The following is a 12,911-nucleotide window of genomic DNA, read 5'->3' as shown; positions in this document are numbered from 1 at the left end:
CTCAGGGCAGGGTCTCGTGCTCGAGGTGCGGATGAATGATTCATGGGGGTGGTTCTTTGCATTCTTTACCTTGTAGTCACGTCGGGCAGATCATCCAGCCGGCGGGGCACATACCTGTGGAGTTGGAACGCAACTCCGCCGCCCGCAGCTGGCTCACGGGAAAAGCCCGCAGGGGGCAAGTTTAGTCCGCCCGCCCGGAACCCGGCCGCAGGGGGCGGGCCTCGAGGGGAACTATGCCCGCTGGCCCGCCCCCTCCTCGGCGCGGCGGAAGCTCCGCCCCCAGCCGCGCGCTCGCGCAGGCGGCGCGTGCCCGGCCCCCGCCCTGCGCCCTCGCGCCCTCGCGCCCCCGCGCCCTCGCGCCCTCGCACCGGGGGCGGGCTCGCTGCGCGTGCCGGGCGGGGAAGCGGCGCGAGCAGGGTTCCTGAGAACGTTCGCCGCGGGGGCGGCTCCGGGGCCTGAGCGGGCGCCGCCACCGCCTCAGCCTCGGAGGCCGGGCCGGAGGAGGCGGAGGAGGCTGCGGCCGCCGGAGACCTTTTCGACGCCCCCAGCTCCGGCCGGGAAGTGAGTACGGCGGGGGTTTGTGGCGGCCGCCGCAGGCTGCGGGAGAGGAGCGCTGTGCCAGTGCCTCGCGCCCGCGAGAAGCGGGAAGGAGCCCGCGCAGCGCCCTTACCTCGGGAGCCTGCGGGGGTGCAGGGCCGGGAGCGGCGGAGACGGCGCTCGGGGAGCCGGGGCCGCTGCACAGCGCGCGCTGTGAGGGCAGACGGCGCCGCGCGCCCGGACCTGGAGGGGCGAGCGCGGGGGATGGAGCGGAGCTCCGGGCCGCCGCCGCCGGGCTCTGAGCCCCGGGCCGCGGAGGGGGCTCCGGGGTCCCGAGCGCGCTGTGGCCGCAGGGCGCCGAGCCGGGGTGCGGGCGCAGGGCTGATGCTGCCCGTGCCCGGCTCGCAGGGAGCAGGCTCTGCCTTAGGTGTTTAAGGGGGCGAAGGAGGCAGGTCCTGGCAGAGGGCAGGTGAGGCAGGCAGGCCCTGGCAGAGGGAAAGGAATTTATTTCACATCACCTCAAAACACTATTTCCCGAGGCACCTATCAGTGAACCTGTGCACCGAAGTCACCCGTTAAAGGAAAGTGTCCTGAGAGGAGGAAGGATGCAGCTAACGAATGCTTGCTGTTAAATTCCTGTGCCAGGCCTTGGGATTAGGAAGACCTTCCAGCAGCCTCAGCAAACGTTTATTGGTTAGGTACCTTGGGTAGAGAACCGTGGTCAGCACTGGCGCCACAAAATTGTGTAAAACACAGCCATCATTTGCTATTTAAGTGCTGGCAATTTGGTTGTAAAGGTATGCGTATGAAGTACAAAGCAACATTGAATTTTGTCTCATTCACTTTAGGTCTCTTTTCCCCAGTATTGGGAAATTGGAGCCATAAAACTGCTTGCTTTGAGGATTAAAGCAGGAGGGTCAAAGAAGCTTGTGGGAGGTACTTGGGAGAGTTTTGAGGGAACTTCTGCGTAACATTTAAAGAGAGAGAAGGGAAACGGAAATTGGAAAGAGAAAAGAAGTTACCTTTCTTCCCAAGTAGAATGAAGCTCCATGACTGTTAACTGCTAAATCCTCAGTGACAAGAACAGTGCTTGACCCACAGCAGGCACTAAATACCTACGTATTGCCTGAATGAATGAACCAAGCAAGGTTTTGCTCTCTTTTACACAGAGCACTATTGATAAATCTGGTGTTAGGGATGGCTGACTGGACTTCCCTTGTTTCTCAGGTTCTCTTTTTTTTTTTTTGGCCGTGTGAGGTAACCCAGGTTCTTAGGTCTGGGCATTTAAAGTGATGGCTAAGGTGATGGAGTTGTCATATCTTGTGCTCATGCTGCCACTTTCACATCTTTATTGCATGTTGGCTGCCAGGAGCTTACTCCTTGGGCCGTTGCTTCAAATCATCCCGTTCTGGCCCTTTTCTATCACTTGAGGAAGGAGAGTACTTTTGTCCAGAAAACACTTTTTCATTTTTATCTTGGTTCTTGGATCTTAGATCTGTCATAAGAGGATGTATCTCTGCTCTTCTGTAAGGGCTGGGATTCTGCCTTTTTTCTGCCTTGGTTGGATTTCTGGACTCTTCGAGCTCCAGGCTGGTGTTTCAGTTGCCTGGGTTGCAGTGCCTGTTGGGTTACTTTGCCTGCCAAATTAAAACTTGACCTTTTATGAGTTCTGTGAGAATTTTTATCGTACGTAAGTGGAATTACTTTTGAAGGGGGTTGTGTAGTCAAGGTAGTGTTGGCAAGGCTTTTGAGTGTCCGCTATGTGTGAGAGACAAAATTTCTACTTAGTTAGGAAATCAGATTTAAAACCAATAGAATGCCAAGTTACCACTTGTTTTATATCTTTAGTATAAATCTCTCAGGACCTACGTTTCCTTGTATAAAAATAAAATATTAATTCAAATTTGGCATTGTGTAGTAAGCCTTGAAGAACTAAGTTAATTTCTCTTTAGTTTTATGACTGTGTACTTAAGATTGCAACCAGCAGGTGTCTACTAGTTCTTATTTTGGGATGCCTAGGTCCTGTAATTTTGGATGCCTTGTTCTAGGTTTTCTCAGTGATATTGTATTTTATTTATTTATATATTTAATTTACATTTATTTCGAAATCAACTTTACTGATGTCTGCACAGATGTCCTGTGCAGAGCTGGTCTAGTGGGGTTATGTCTGATAAACCCACTGTAAGTTGAAAGTATGGTAAGTTGAAAATGCATTTAATACACCCAATCTACCGAACATCATAGCTTAGGCTAGCCTACCTTAAACATGCTCAGAACACTTACATTAGCTTACAGCTGGGCAAAACCATCTAACACAATGCCTATTTCGTAATAAACTGTTGAATGTCTCATGTAATTTATTGAATACCGTACTGAAAGTGAAAAACAGAATGGTTGTAAGTATCTGGGTTGTTTACTCTTGTGGCTGACCAGGAGCTGTGGCTCATTGCCGCTGCCCAGCATCACGGGAGAGTATCATACTGCATATTGCTAGCCAGGGAAAGGATCAAAATTCAGATTTGAAGTACAGTTTCTCCTGAATGTGTATTGCTTTCGCACCATCTAAAGTCAAACCATTGTAAGTTGGGCACTGTCTATACTTTGTAACCACAATCTCAATCAAGATATAGAAATTTACACCACAGTAGAAACTCCCTCATGCTGGTTTGCAGTAAATACTCTCATCACCTCTCATTTTATTTATTTCTAGTTATACAAGTATCAGGGCTGTGGCATCTAGTGCAGGAAGTATACTGCCCAATTTTAGGGGATGCCATTCACATCGGAGTGCCTGTGAATGGCAGCTCCTGGAGTTGTATTGTGCAGTCTGGGGGCTGTGTACTGCAGCTCTGCAAATGGCTCATGAATGCACACTGTCTTATTAAATGCTCAAACATTACAGACAGAATACAAGGCCCCTTGACCCACTCCCTTCTCCACCAAAACGGCAGTTATCAGTTTGTTGTGATCCTTCCAGACCTTTCTCTATGCATTTTCATCTATATATAGATAATACAGGAAGAAGTAGGGTTTCCTCCGATGCCCACATTAATGACATGATACTGTAGACATTGGTCTGCAACTTTTTCCTAGCAGAATGTCTGAGATCTTTCCATGATGGAACATAAAGATCTACCTGGTTCTTCTTGACTACTACACAATACCATACATAATATATATTGTACTGTAGTTTATTTAATCCTCTCCTCATTAATGGCCATTAAAGCTGTTTGCCATTTCACCATTGCTGCAGTGAATGAAAAGTAGAATTGCTGGGTCAAAGGGGTGCATGCTTTAAATTAATTGATGGAGGTTTAACCATGTTGCCACTTGTGTATCTGGTTGATTTATTTTTAAAAGCGGAGTAGTGTTCAGTTGTAGCCTTAAATCACTGTTTATGTATCCTCCACTAACTGTGGGACAGTTAGGTTACGTTGGATACTCATTCATTGCTGGATTTATGTGTTGCCAAAGCATCCTGCCAGTCTGAGGGTTGGCTTTTGCTTTTGTTAACAATGTCTTTAGTTGTATACAAGTTTTACATTTTAATGTTATATTTATGGAAAATTTTACACTAAATTAACAAAATTTGTTTCTGTGTCTGGTTTAAGTAAATTTTCTCTACCGCATGGTATGAATTCTATATATCTGTATTTTCTTCTAAAATTAAAAAAGTTGTTTTGCTTTCTGTGTAGAATTTCTATACGGTGTAAGGAAGTGATATATATATATTTTTCAATTTGGAAAACCAGTTTTTCAGCACTTTTCCTCATTTTTTTTATTGTGGCAAAATATACACAACATAAAATTTACTATTTTAACCATTTTTAATTGTACAGTTCTGTGGCATTAAGTACATTTACATTGTTGTATAAACATCACTATCCATTTCCAGAACATTTTATCTTTCTCAGCTGAAACTCTGTATCCATTAAACACTGATTCCGCATTCTTTTCTCCCTCCAGCCCCTGGCAACCACCATTCTGCTTTCTGTCTCTGTGAAGTTGACTACTCTTGGCACCTTCTATAAGTGGAATTATACAGTATTTGTCCTTTTCTGCCTGGCTTATTTCATTTAGCATAATGTCTTCAGAGTTCATCTATATTGTAACATTTGTCAGGATTTCCTTTTTTTTTTTTTTGACCCCCGCCTCGAGGCTTGTGGAATCTTAGTTCCCTGACTAGGGATTGAACCCAGGTGCTCGGCATTGAAAACGCCAAGTCCTAACCACTGGACCTCCAGGGAATTCCCAGGATTTCCTTATTTTTTAAGGCTGAATACTATTCTGTTGTATGCATACATTATGTTTGCTTATTCATTCATCCATCAATGGACCCTTGGGTTGCTTCTGTCTTTTGGCTATTGTGAATAGTGCCGCTATGAACATGGGTGTGCAAATATCTGTTCAAATCCCTGCTTTCAATTCTTTTGTGTATACACCCAGAAGTGGAACTGTCCATGATATTAAAAAAATTATGTACATAACTGAATATGACCAAAATGGGTGGATAGTACAGAGAGTTCCTATAAACCCGCTCTTCTTCACGGGCACTTTTCCGTTATTAACATCTTGCATTAGTGTGGTACAGTTGTTACAACTGATGAATAAATATTGATACATTATTATTAACTTAAGTTCATGGTTTATATTAGGCTTCTACTCTTTGTGTTGTACAGTTCTATGGGTTTTGACAAATGCAAAATGTTACCACATGACATTTCATGTAATGTCATTGCAGTATCATGCAGAATAATTTCGTTGCTCTAAAATCCCCTGTATTCCACCCATTCATTCCCCCCTCCCTCCTGCTGAGCTCCTGATAACAACTGATCATTTTACTGTGTCTATAGTTTTTGGTTTTTTAAAATAAATTTATTTATTTAATTTTTGGCTGCGTTGGGTCTTTGTTGCTGCGCGCGGGCTTTTCTCTAGTTGTGGCAAGCGGGGGCTACACTTGGTTGTGGTGCACGGGCTTCTCATTGCGGTGGCTCCTCTTGTTGCGGAGCATGGGCTCTAGGTGCGTGGGCTTCAGTAGTTGTGGCACGTGGGCTCACTAGTTGTGGCTCGCGGGCTCTAGAGCTCTGGCTTAGTAGTTGTGGCGCATGGGCTTAGTTGCTCCGTGGCATGTGGGATCTTCCCAGACTGGGGCACGAACCCGTGACCCCTGCATCGGCAGGCGGACTCTCAACCACTGTGCCACCAGGGAAGCCTTCTTTATATGTTTTGAAGTTTTGATTTACAGACTTATTTGAGGGTGAGTACTTTTGCTTTTGTTTCTCTTATTTCTGTGCTCACCTTTCTCTGTGTGGTGATATTTCAGGTGCTTCCACTGATTGACTGGACTCTAGTCAAGAAATCAGATATGTTAATGGTCAGGGTCCTGCTCTTTGAGGTAATTGGGGCTATTTTAGATCCGCTCACAGAGTGTGTTAATGTCTTGGTTCATTTCCTGGTCATGAGGCTGTGTTTTTATCTTCTCACTTTTCAGAGCCCAGAGCACCACATAAACCATAGTTCTAGGCAGAGACTGACAGCAGTACTTTTTCACTTCCTTTCAGCTCTAGCCTCATCCTTGGCTTTAAGCAGTGAATCTGGCTCAGATGTCTCCTGTTTCTCCACCTCCTTCACTCTGTGTCACTGTTGCCCTGAAGGAAGTATACACCTGCTTCTAGACTCAGAGTCCAGCAAGCCTGTAGCTTCAGTCCTGCTCACAGTTTTGTGTATCTGTTCTGTTTCTGATCCACGTGGAGGGTTGTCTTGTTTTTGAGCCTTTTTAGTAACTTAAAAAATATATTTAAACATATCTATTACTGTGTATTTGGAGCAGAGGGGATGCATTGAAGTGTTTACTTACTGGGCTGCTTTGACTAGAAGACTTAATTGACCAGGCTTCTTTCTAAACTTGATACCACTTATCTTGTTTTCTGTGTTATTGCAATGCCTAGACACTCCAGTGCAAAAGTTGAATAGCAGTGATGATAATGGGCATTTTAATCTTTTTCCTGAATGGGAATGCTTCCAGTGTTTCACTGTTAGATATGTTACTTACTAAAGGTTTCTGGTAGGTGTCTTTTGTCAATTTAAGGAGGTTTCCTTCTATTCTTGGTTTATATTTTTACTGGGGGTTGAATTTTATTGCTTTTTGGCATTTGTTGAAATTATCATTGATTTCTCTTTAATATGTTAAGAGTAGGACAGACCTTTCTGAGTTGCAGATAACTGAGAGAAACAGATATATTGTATTTGATTTACTTGTTAATACATTTTTAACAACCAAAAAATGAACTTTTAAAGAAAACACATTTTGATCTTGAATTTTTGTATGTTAACAATATTATGTATAAGCTATATATTATAATATCATATATATGCTATATATTACGGCATTTCAGCAATAATTAGGTTTGGACCAAATATTCCTGTAACTAAGCCTCACTATAATCAAATAGTGTACAGTAAAATAAATTTTTGGGGGGCGAGAGTAACTTTAGGGACTCTATAAGGACTTATTCAGTCCCTAACCATTCAAGCTTCTTCCTGGCTTCTTTTTCTAGACTCTTTACTCCCTCCTTTTAATTTTTTTTTTTTTTTTTTTTTTGTGGTACGCGGGCCTCTCACTGCTGTGGCCTCTCCCGTTGCGGAGCACAGGCTCCGGAAGCGCAGGCTCAGCGGCCATGGCTCACGGGCCCAGCCGCTCCGTGGCGTGTGGGATCCTCCCGGACCAGGGCACGAACCCGTGTCCCCTGCATCGGCAGGCGGACTTCCAACCACTGCGCCACCAGGGAAGCCCCCTCCTTTTAATTTTTTTTTTTTTTTTTGTGGTACGCGGGCCTCTCACTGCTGTGGCCTCTCCCGTTGCGGAGCACAGGCTCCGGAAGCGCAGGCTCAGCGGCCATGGCTCACGGGCCCAGCCGCTCCGTGGCGTGTGGGATCCTCCCGGACCAGGGCACGAACCCGTGTCCCCTGCATCGGCAGGCGGACTTCCAACCACTGCGCCACCAGGGAAGCCCCCTCCTTTTAATTTTTATCTCTGCTTGCTCTGTCTCCTCTTGCCAGAGAGAGACTTTCTTCTGCAAGTAATAACAACTGTTATTTAGTGTGAGGCTACTGTATTCAAGAGATTTTCGTAGATAATGGCTACACTGTAATCTATACCACTGTGGAAGCTAGGTATGGTATCTCCAGTGTTTGGGTGAGGAAATTGAGCTCAGAGAAGTTAAAACTTGTTTAGGGCCACACAGCTAATCAGTGACAGGAGTGATATTTGAACCAGGTCCAACTACAAAGCCCATATTCTTTTTATATGCTCTCTCTAAACAAGACTTTTATGTACCAAGTTCAACTTGGGTTTTGTTTTTTTGGCTTACCCACATGATTCCTGCGTGTGGTAATATGACCACTTTGTGTCTCCAATATGATTTGTGTGAAAATTTTCCTTTAGTCAGGTACTTCATTGCTTTTTACCGGTGTGACGTTTTACATGTCCTTGAGCAGTTTCTTAAAATGACTAAACCTTTTTTAACTGCACAAAGATAGAATAAATAGTGTCATGGTTAAGCATGTGGGCTCCGGAGTAAACTATGTTGCTTGGACCTTGAGCTTATTTTCCTTTAACTTTTTAAATATTGTGAAATATTGGCCCTCAAAAAGGTATAGAGAGTAAAAATTGTGAATACCTGTGTACACACCACTTAACTTAGGACACTAGGCTCCTTTTAAAGTTGAACCCCTACTGCTTCCCAGCTGTATTCTCCTCCCCTTCTGAGGGAACCACTATTCTGCATTTGATGCTTTTCATTCTTGTACATATTTTCATACTTTTATTACATATGTAAGTAGCCCTAAAATGTATATTGTTTTGCATTAAAAAAAAACCCTTTATATTAACAGTATTAATTATATCTTTTTATAACTTTTTTTTTTTTCTCTCAGTATTGTGAGACTTATCCATATGGATATATGTAGCTCTAGTGCATTTATTTTCTTCACTGACTAGGATTCTGTTATTGGGCTATATCACAGTTTTATGTTTTCCTGTGGATTGGCAATTAATGTGTTCTGGTTTTATTTGTTACTACAAATAATGCTGCTATGAGTATTCTTGTCACGTCTCTTTGTGTACACATGCATGTCTTTTAGAGTGTGTACTAGGAGTAAACTACTGGTATGTGTGCCATGCACATCTTCAACTTCCGTGTGTATTGCTGAATTCCACTGTGGAGTAGTTTTCCAATTGACATTCACACCAGCGATGTGTGGCTTCTGTTCCTTCCCTGCCTTGTCACCCGCTGGTGTTCTAGGCTTTATAATCTTTGCAAATCTGCTGGATGTACCATGCAGTCTTATTATATTAATCTTACATGTTTTTCTGATTACTAATGAGTTTGAACATTGCTCCATGTTTTTATTGGCTCTTAAGTTTTCCTCTTCTGTGATTTGCTGGTTTTCATCATTTACCTGTTCTGTTGTGTTGTCTTTTTCAGGTTGATTTATAATTTTAAAATACATTTGGGACGCTAATATTTCACATAGATGGCGTCAAAGTTCTTTTTACAGTTTGTGGCTTCTCTTTTAAAATGTAAAAAAAAGTTAGGATCTTTTGGTGCACTTAAGTTTTGGATTTGTGGTTTTAATTTATTGTTTATGAAATTTTACCTACAGACCACAGGCAGAAAAATTATCCTAGTGTCTTCACATATAGAAAGGTGGTATAATGGACCAGGGGTTAGGGGTTCTGGGTTTCTGTTTCCATGCCTTTATTGTGAAGTACAGCTGTAGCCTGAGTCTAGACATTTTATTTATTTGGATGTGCCAGATATGAGACCTGGGTATTTCTAAGCCCTTACATTCTGACTCTCCATTGCTTTGCCTGTGGTTTTTGTAGCTCATAATTAATCATTACTACCAACATGTTAACTGAAATTAAAAATATGAGAACTTAGAAATGAAATTTTGTTAACATCCAGGATTTTGGTATGAAGGCTGCGTGCTGCATATGTGATCAAAAAGAAATACAAATAATTTGATTTAGGATGGAATACATTTAATTGGCCTTATTTTTTTCACTAATTCCAAAGTCATTTGAAAAATAATTCTTATATATCTTTTTAAAACACCCTTTGGGTTTTTTTTTTTAACTATAACTATAGAAATAACTAACAAGGATACTTTTTTCCTGAAATATGACTATGAAAACTAAAGCTTTGTATCATTTCAAGAATGTACCCTTGGGCTTCCCTGGTGGCGCAGTGGTTGAGAGTCCGCCTGCCAATGCAGGGGACACAGGTTCGTGCCCCGGTCCGGGAGGATCCCACATGCCGTGGAGCGGCTGGGCCCGTGAGCCATGGCTGGTGAGCCTGCGCGTCCGGAGCCTGTGCTTCGCAACAGGAGAGGCCACAACAGTGAGAGGCCCGTGTACCACCAAAAAAAACCCCCCAAAAAACAAAAAAACAAAACAGAAAAGAATGTACCCTTTTCTTTATTGTTCATCATGTTTTTATAAAGTTATTTATTTTACTTATTATTTTTGGCTGCATTGGATCTTCGTTGCTGTGCATGCGTGGGATTTCACTAGTTGCGGCGAGCGGGGGCTACTCATCGTTGCGGTGCACGGGCTTCTCTCATTGCGGTGGCTTCTCTTGTTGCGGAGCATGGGCTCTAGGCGAGTGGGCTTCAGTAGTTGTGACACATGGGTTCAGTAGTTGTGGCTCATGGGCTCTAGAGCACAGGCTCAGTAGTTGTGGCGCATGGGCTTAGTTGCTCTGCGTCATGTGGGATCTTCCTGGACCAGGGTTCGAACCCATGTCCCCTGCATTGGCAGGCAGATTCTTAACCACAGAGCCACCAGGGAAGCCCAGTTCATATGGTTTTAATATTTGCTTATTAGGTAAGTAGTTTAGTTTCTTTGCTTAGAACTAAAATTTCGTCTTTATGAACTAAGCAGCCCATGGCAGGTTTTAGGAAAAACTATGAGGTTTGTCTTTAGCAGAGTAGAGGTGTCTGTTTCTCCTTTTTGTGCCTTACTTTCCCCCAGTTTTCTTCCTTCCTTCCTTCCTTCCTCCCTCCCTCCCTCCCTTCCTTCCTTCCTTCCTTTTTTCTTTTGGCTGCGGCATGTGACTTGCAGGATCTCAGTTCCCTGATCAGCGATTGAACCTGGGCCATGGCAGTTAAAGTGCTGAGTCCTAATTACTAGACCACCAGGGAACTCCCCCACCCCAAGTTTCTTACATTCTATTTTCTGATTCCTTGGGCACACGGCATTTCTAGCTCTTTTACCGCCTTTCAATTTTGTTAAAACTCTTTCGCTATTCCAGATTTTTTTTTTTTTTTTTTGGCTGCGTTGGGTCTTTGTTGCTGTGCGCGGGCTTCCTCTAGTTGCAGTGAGCGGGGGCTACTTTTCATTGCGGTGTGCAGGCTTCTCATTGCGGTGGCTTCTCTTGTTGCGGAGCACGGGCTCTAGGCGCGTGGGCTTCAGTAGTTGTGGCACACAGTCTCAGTATTTGTGGCTCGTGGGCTCTAGAGCACAGGCTCAGCAGTTGTGGCGCACGGCTGTAGTTGCTCCACGGCATGTGGGATCCTCCTGGACCAGGGCTCAAACCCGTGTCCCCTGCATTGGCAGGCAGATTCTTAACTACTGCACCACCAGGGAAGTCCCTCTATTCCAGATTTAAAATGTTGTAAATGATTGATAAAAAAGTATTTTCTCTTCTTCCAACTCTACAGTTTTATACTTTTAAATAAATCAGAAAAACTGTAAATTAAGAAAAAAGGAGTCTTGCCAATAGAATTCTAGTCTAGGCATCATTCAAGAGGGTAGTTACATGATAATATAATAATAATAATAATAATAATAATAATAATAATAATAATAATAATGGCAGCTAACATTTATTAGGCTCTTGTTTTGTGCCAGGCATTGTGCTAAATGCTTTACATAATTTATTTAACAGTTACCACAGGGGATTCCTGGTTAGGACTATGGGCTTCCACTGCAGGGGGCCTGGGTTTGATCCCTGGTTGGGGAACTAAGATCCCGCAAGCTGCCAGTCGTGGCCAAAAAATCAAAAACACCAGTTACCACAGTCCTGGGAGGTTATATTTGCTATTCAGAGCTCTGTAGTAATGGAGTGCAGTCACTAAATATTTTTTATTGGAACCTAGAGAACTTTTTCAGATTTGTAAAATCAAACAAACAAACCAAAAAACCCAATCTCTAGGGCTTTACCATTGTTTACTTTCCCTGGCTTATTTTTTTTTTTTAATCAGAAAGAGAAGAGAAAAGAAAAGAAGTATTAGGGGAAGGATAGTCGAGAATTTTCCTGAAATAAGCAAGGAAGTTAGTTCTCTTATAGGGAAGTTTGATTAGTTCCAGTTAAGAACTTGTTAGTGACAAGCACAGTGATCTCTGACTTCTTAATTTAAGGAGCATCCAGAGAAAAACTGACAGGAGTTTTGCTGGCAGAAAATGAACTTACACAAGAAGTTTTGATACCTAGATGCTTTGAAGTAACTGAGAGCTGGAAGTTAAGACAGTAACAAAAAGATTCAAGGGAAGTGAGGGATACTTAACACTTAGGTGTAGTATAGAGACTTTCTGGAAACATTTCTAGAGCCTGCTTTCTTTCCTTTAGGCTTTACTGTGGGATTTACTTAACTTCTGCCTGCAGACTTGGCCTAGCTCTGGAACACATTGCTTCCCTGACAGGGCTAATGAGGGTCCAGACGTTTTGCTGCACTAGCCTCCTGACCCTGTTTAACTGTGACCTAAGGTCTTGGGGACCTTAGGGGACCTGTATTCTTTCCTGAGTCCTGGAGTCGTCGGTGTTTGCCCTGGAGGGGGTGATGTGGCTTGGGGACCTGTATTCTTTCCTGAGTCCTGGAGTCGTCGGTGTTTGCCCTGGAGGGGGTGATGTGGCACAGTGGAAAGAGAATAGGCTTTATTGTCAGATTGGTTGCCTACTCCACGAATGACTAGCTTTGGAATGTTAGGCCAAGTTAACTAACCACTTAGGCTCTAAATTTCCTCATCTGATTCTGCCATTCACATTCCTTATTTGCTCCTCAAGCCTAGCACAGTCTCATCTTTTCATTCTAGTTTTTTTTAAGAGTAATGGTTTCCAAAGTGGGAGGCATGCAAAATGATCTTCTCGGCAGGGTATAACAAGAAAAAAAATGGGCAATTAACTTTACTAATATTTAAATCATAGTTTGACACTTTACTCCGTCTGTATGTCTGATGATATACATCAGGTACGGAAAGTGAGGTAACCTGCAGGGAGGATCATGGGCACGCCACAACCTGGAGGGCTGACAGTGTGAGCCTCCTTATTTGTTTGCTTACATTCTTTTTTTTTTTTTTTTTTTTTTTTTTT

At 43.4% G+C, this 12,911-nt stretch overlaps 1 protein-coding gene across 1 annotated transcript in view; it reads left to right on the top strand.

Moving 5' to 3' along the window:
* The first annotated feature begins 285 nt into the window (after positions 1 to 285).
* Positions 286 to 12,911, top strand: part of DTNB (dystrobrevin beta) — a 262,633-nt gene continuing 250,007 nt past the window's right edge. Inside the window, exon 1 of the mRNA XM_007455514.1 lies at positions 286 to 570. The gene's annotated coding sequence lies outside the window, so the exon portion shown is untranslated. The remainder of the gene's footprint in view (positions 571 to 12,911) is intronic.

This window comes from Lipotes vexillifer, unplaced genomic scaffold (assembly GCF_000442215.2).
Source record: "Lipotes vexillifer unplaced genomic scaffold, Lipotes_vexillifer_v1.1 scaffold131, whole genome shotgun sequence".
Lineage (NCBI taxonomy): Eukaryota > Metazoa > Chordata > Mammalia > Artiodactyla > Lipotidae > Lipotes > Lipotes vexillifer.
Note: the sequence above shows the minus strand (reverse complement) of the source record. Positions and strands in the feature narration are given on the sequence as shown.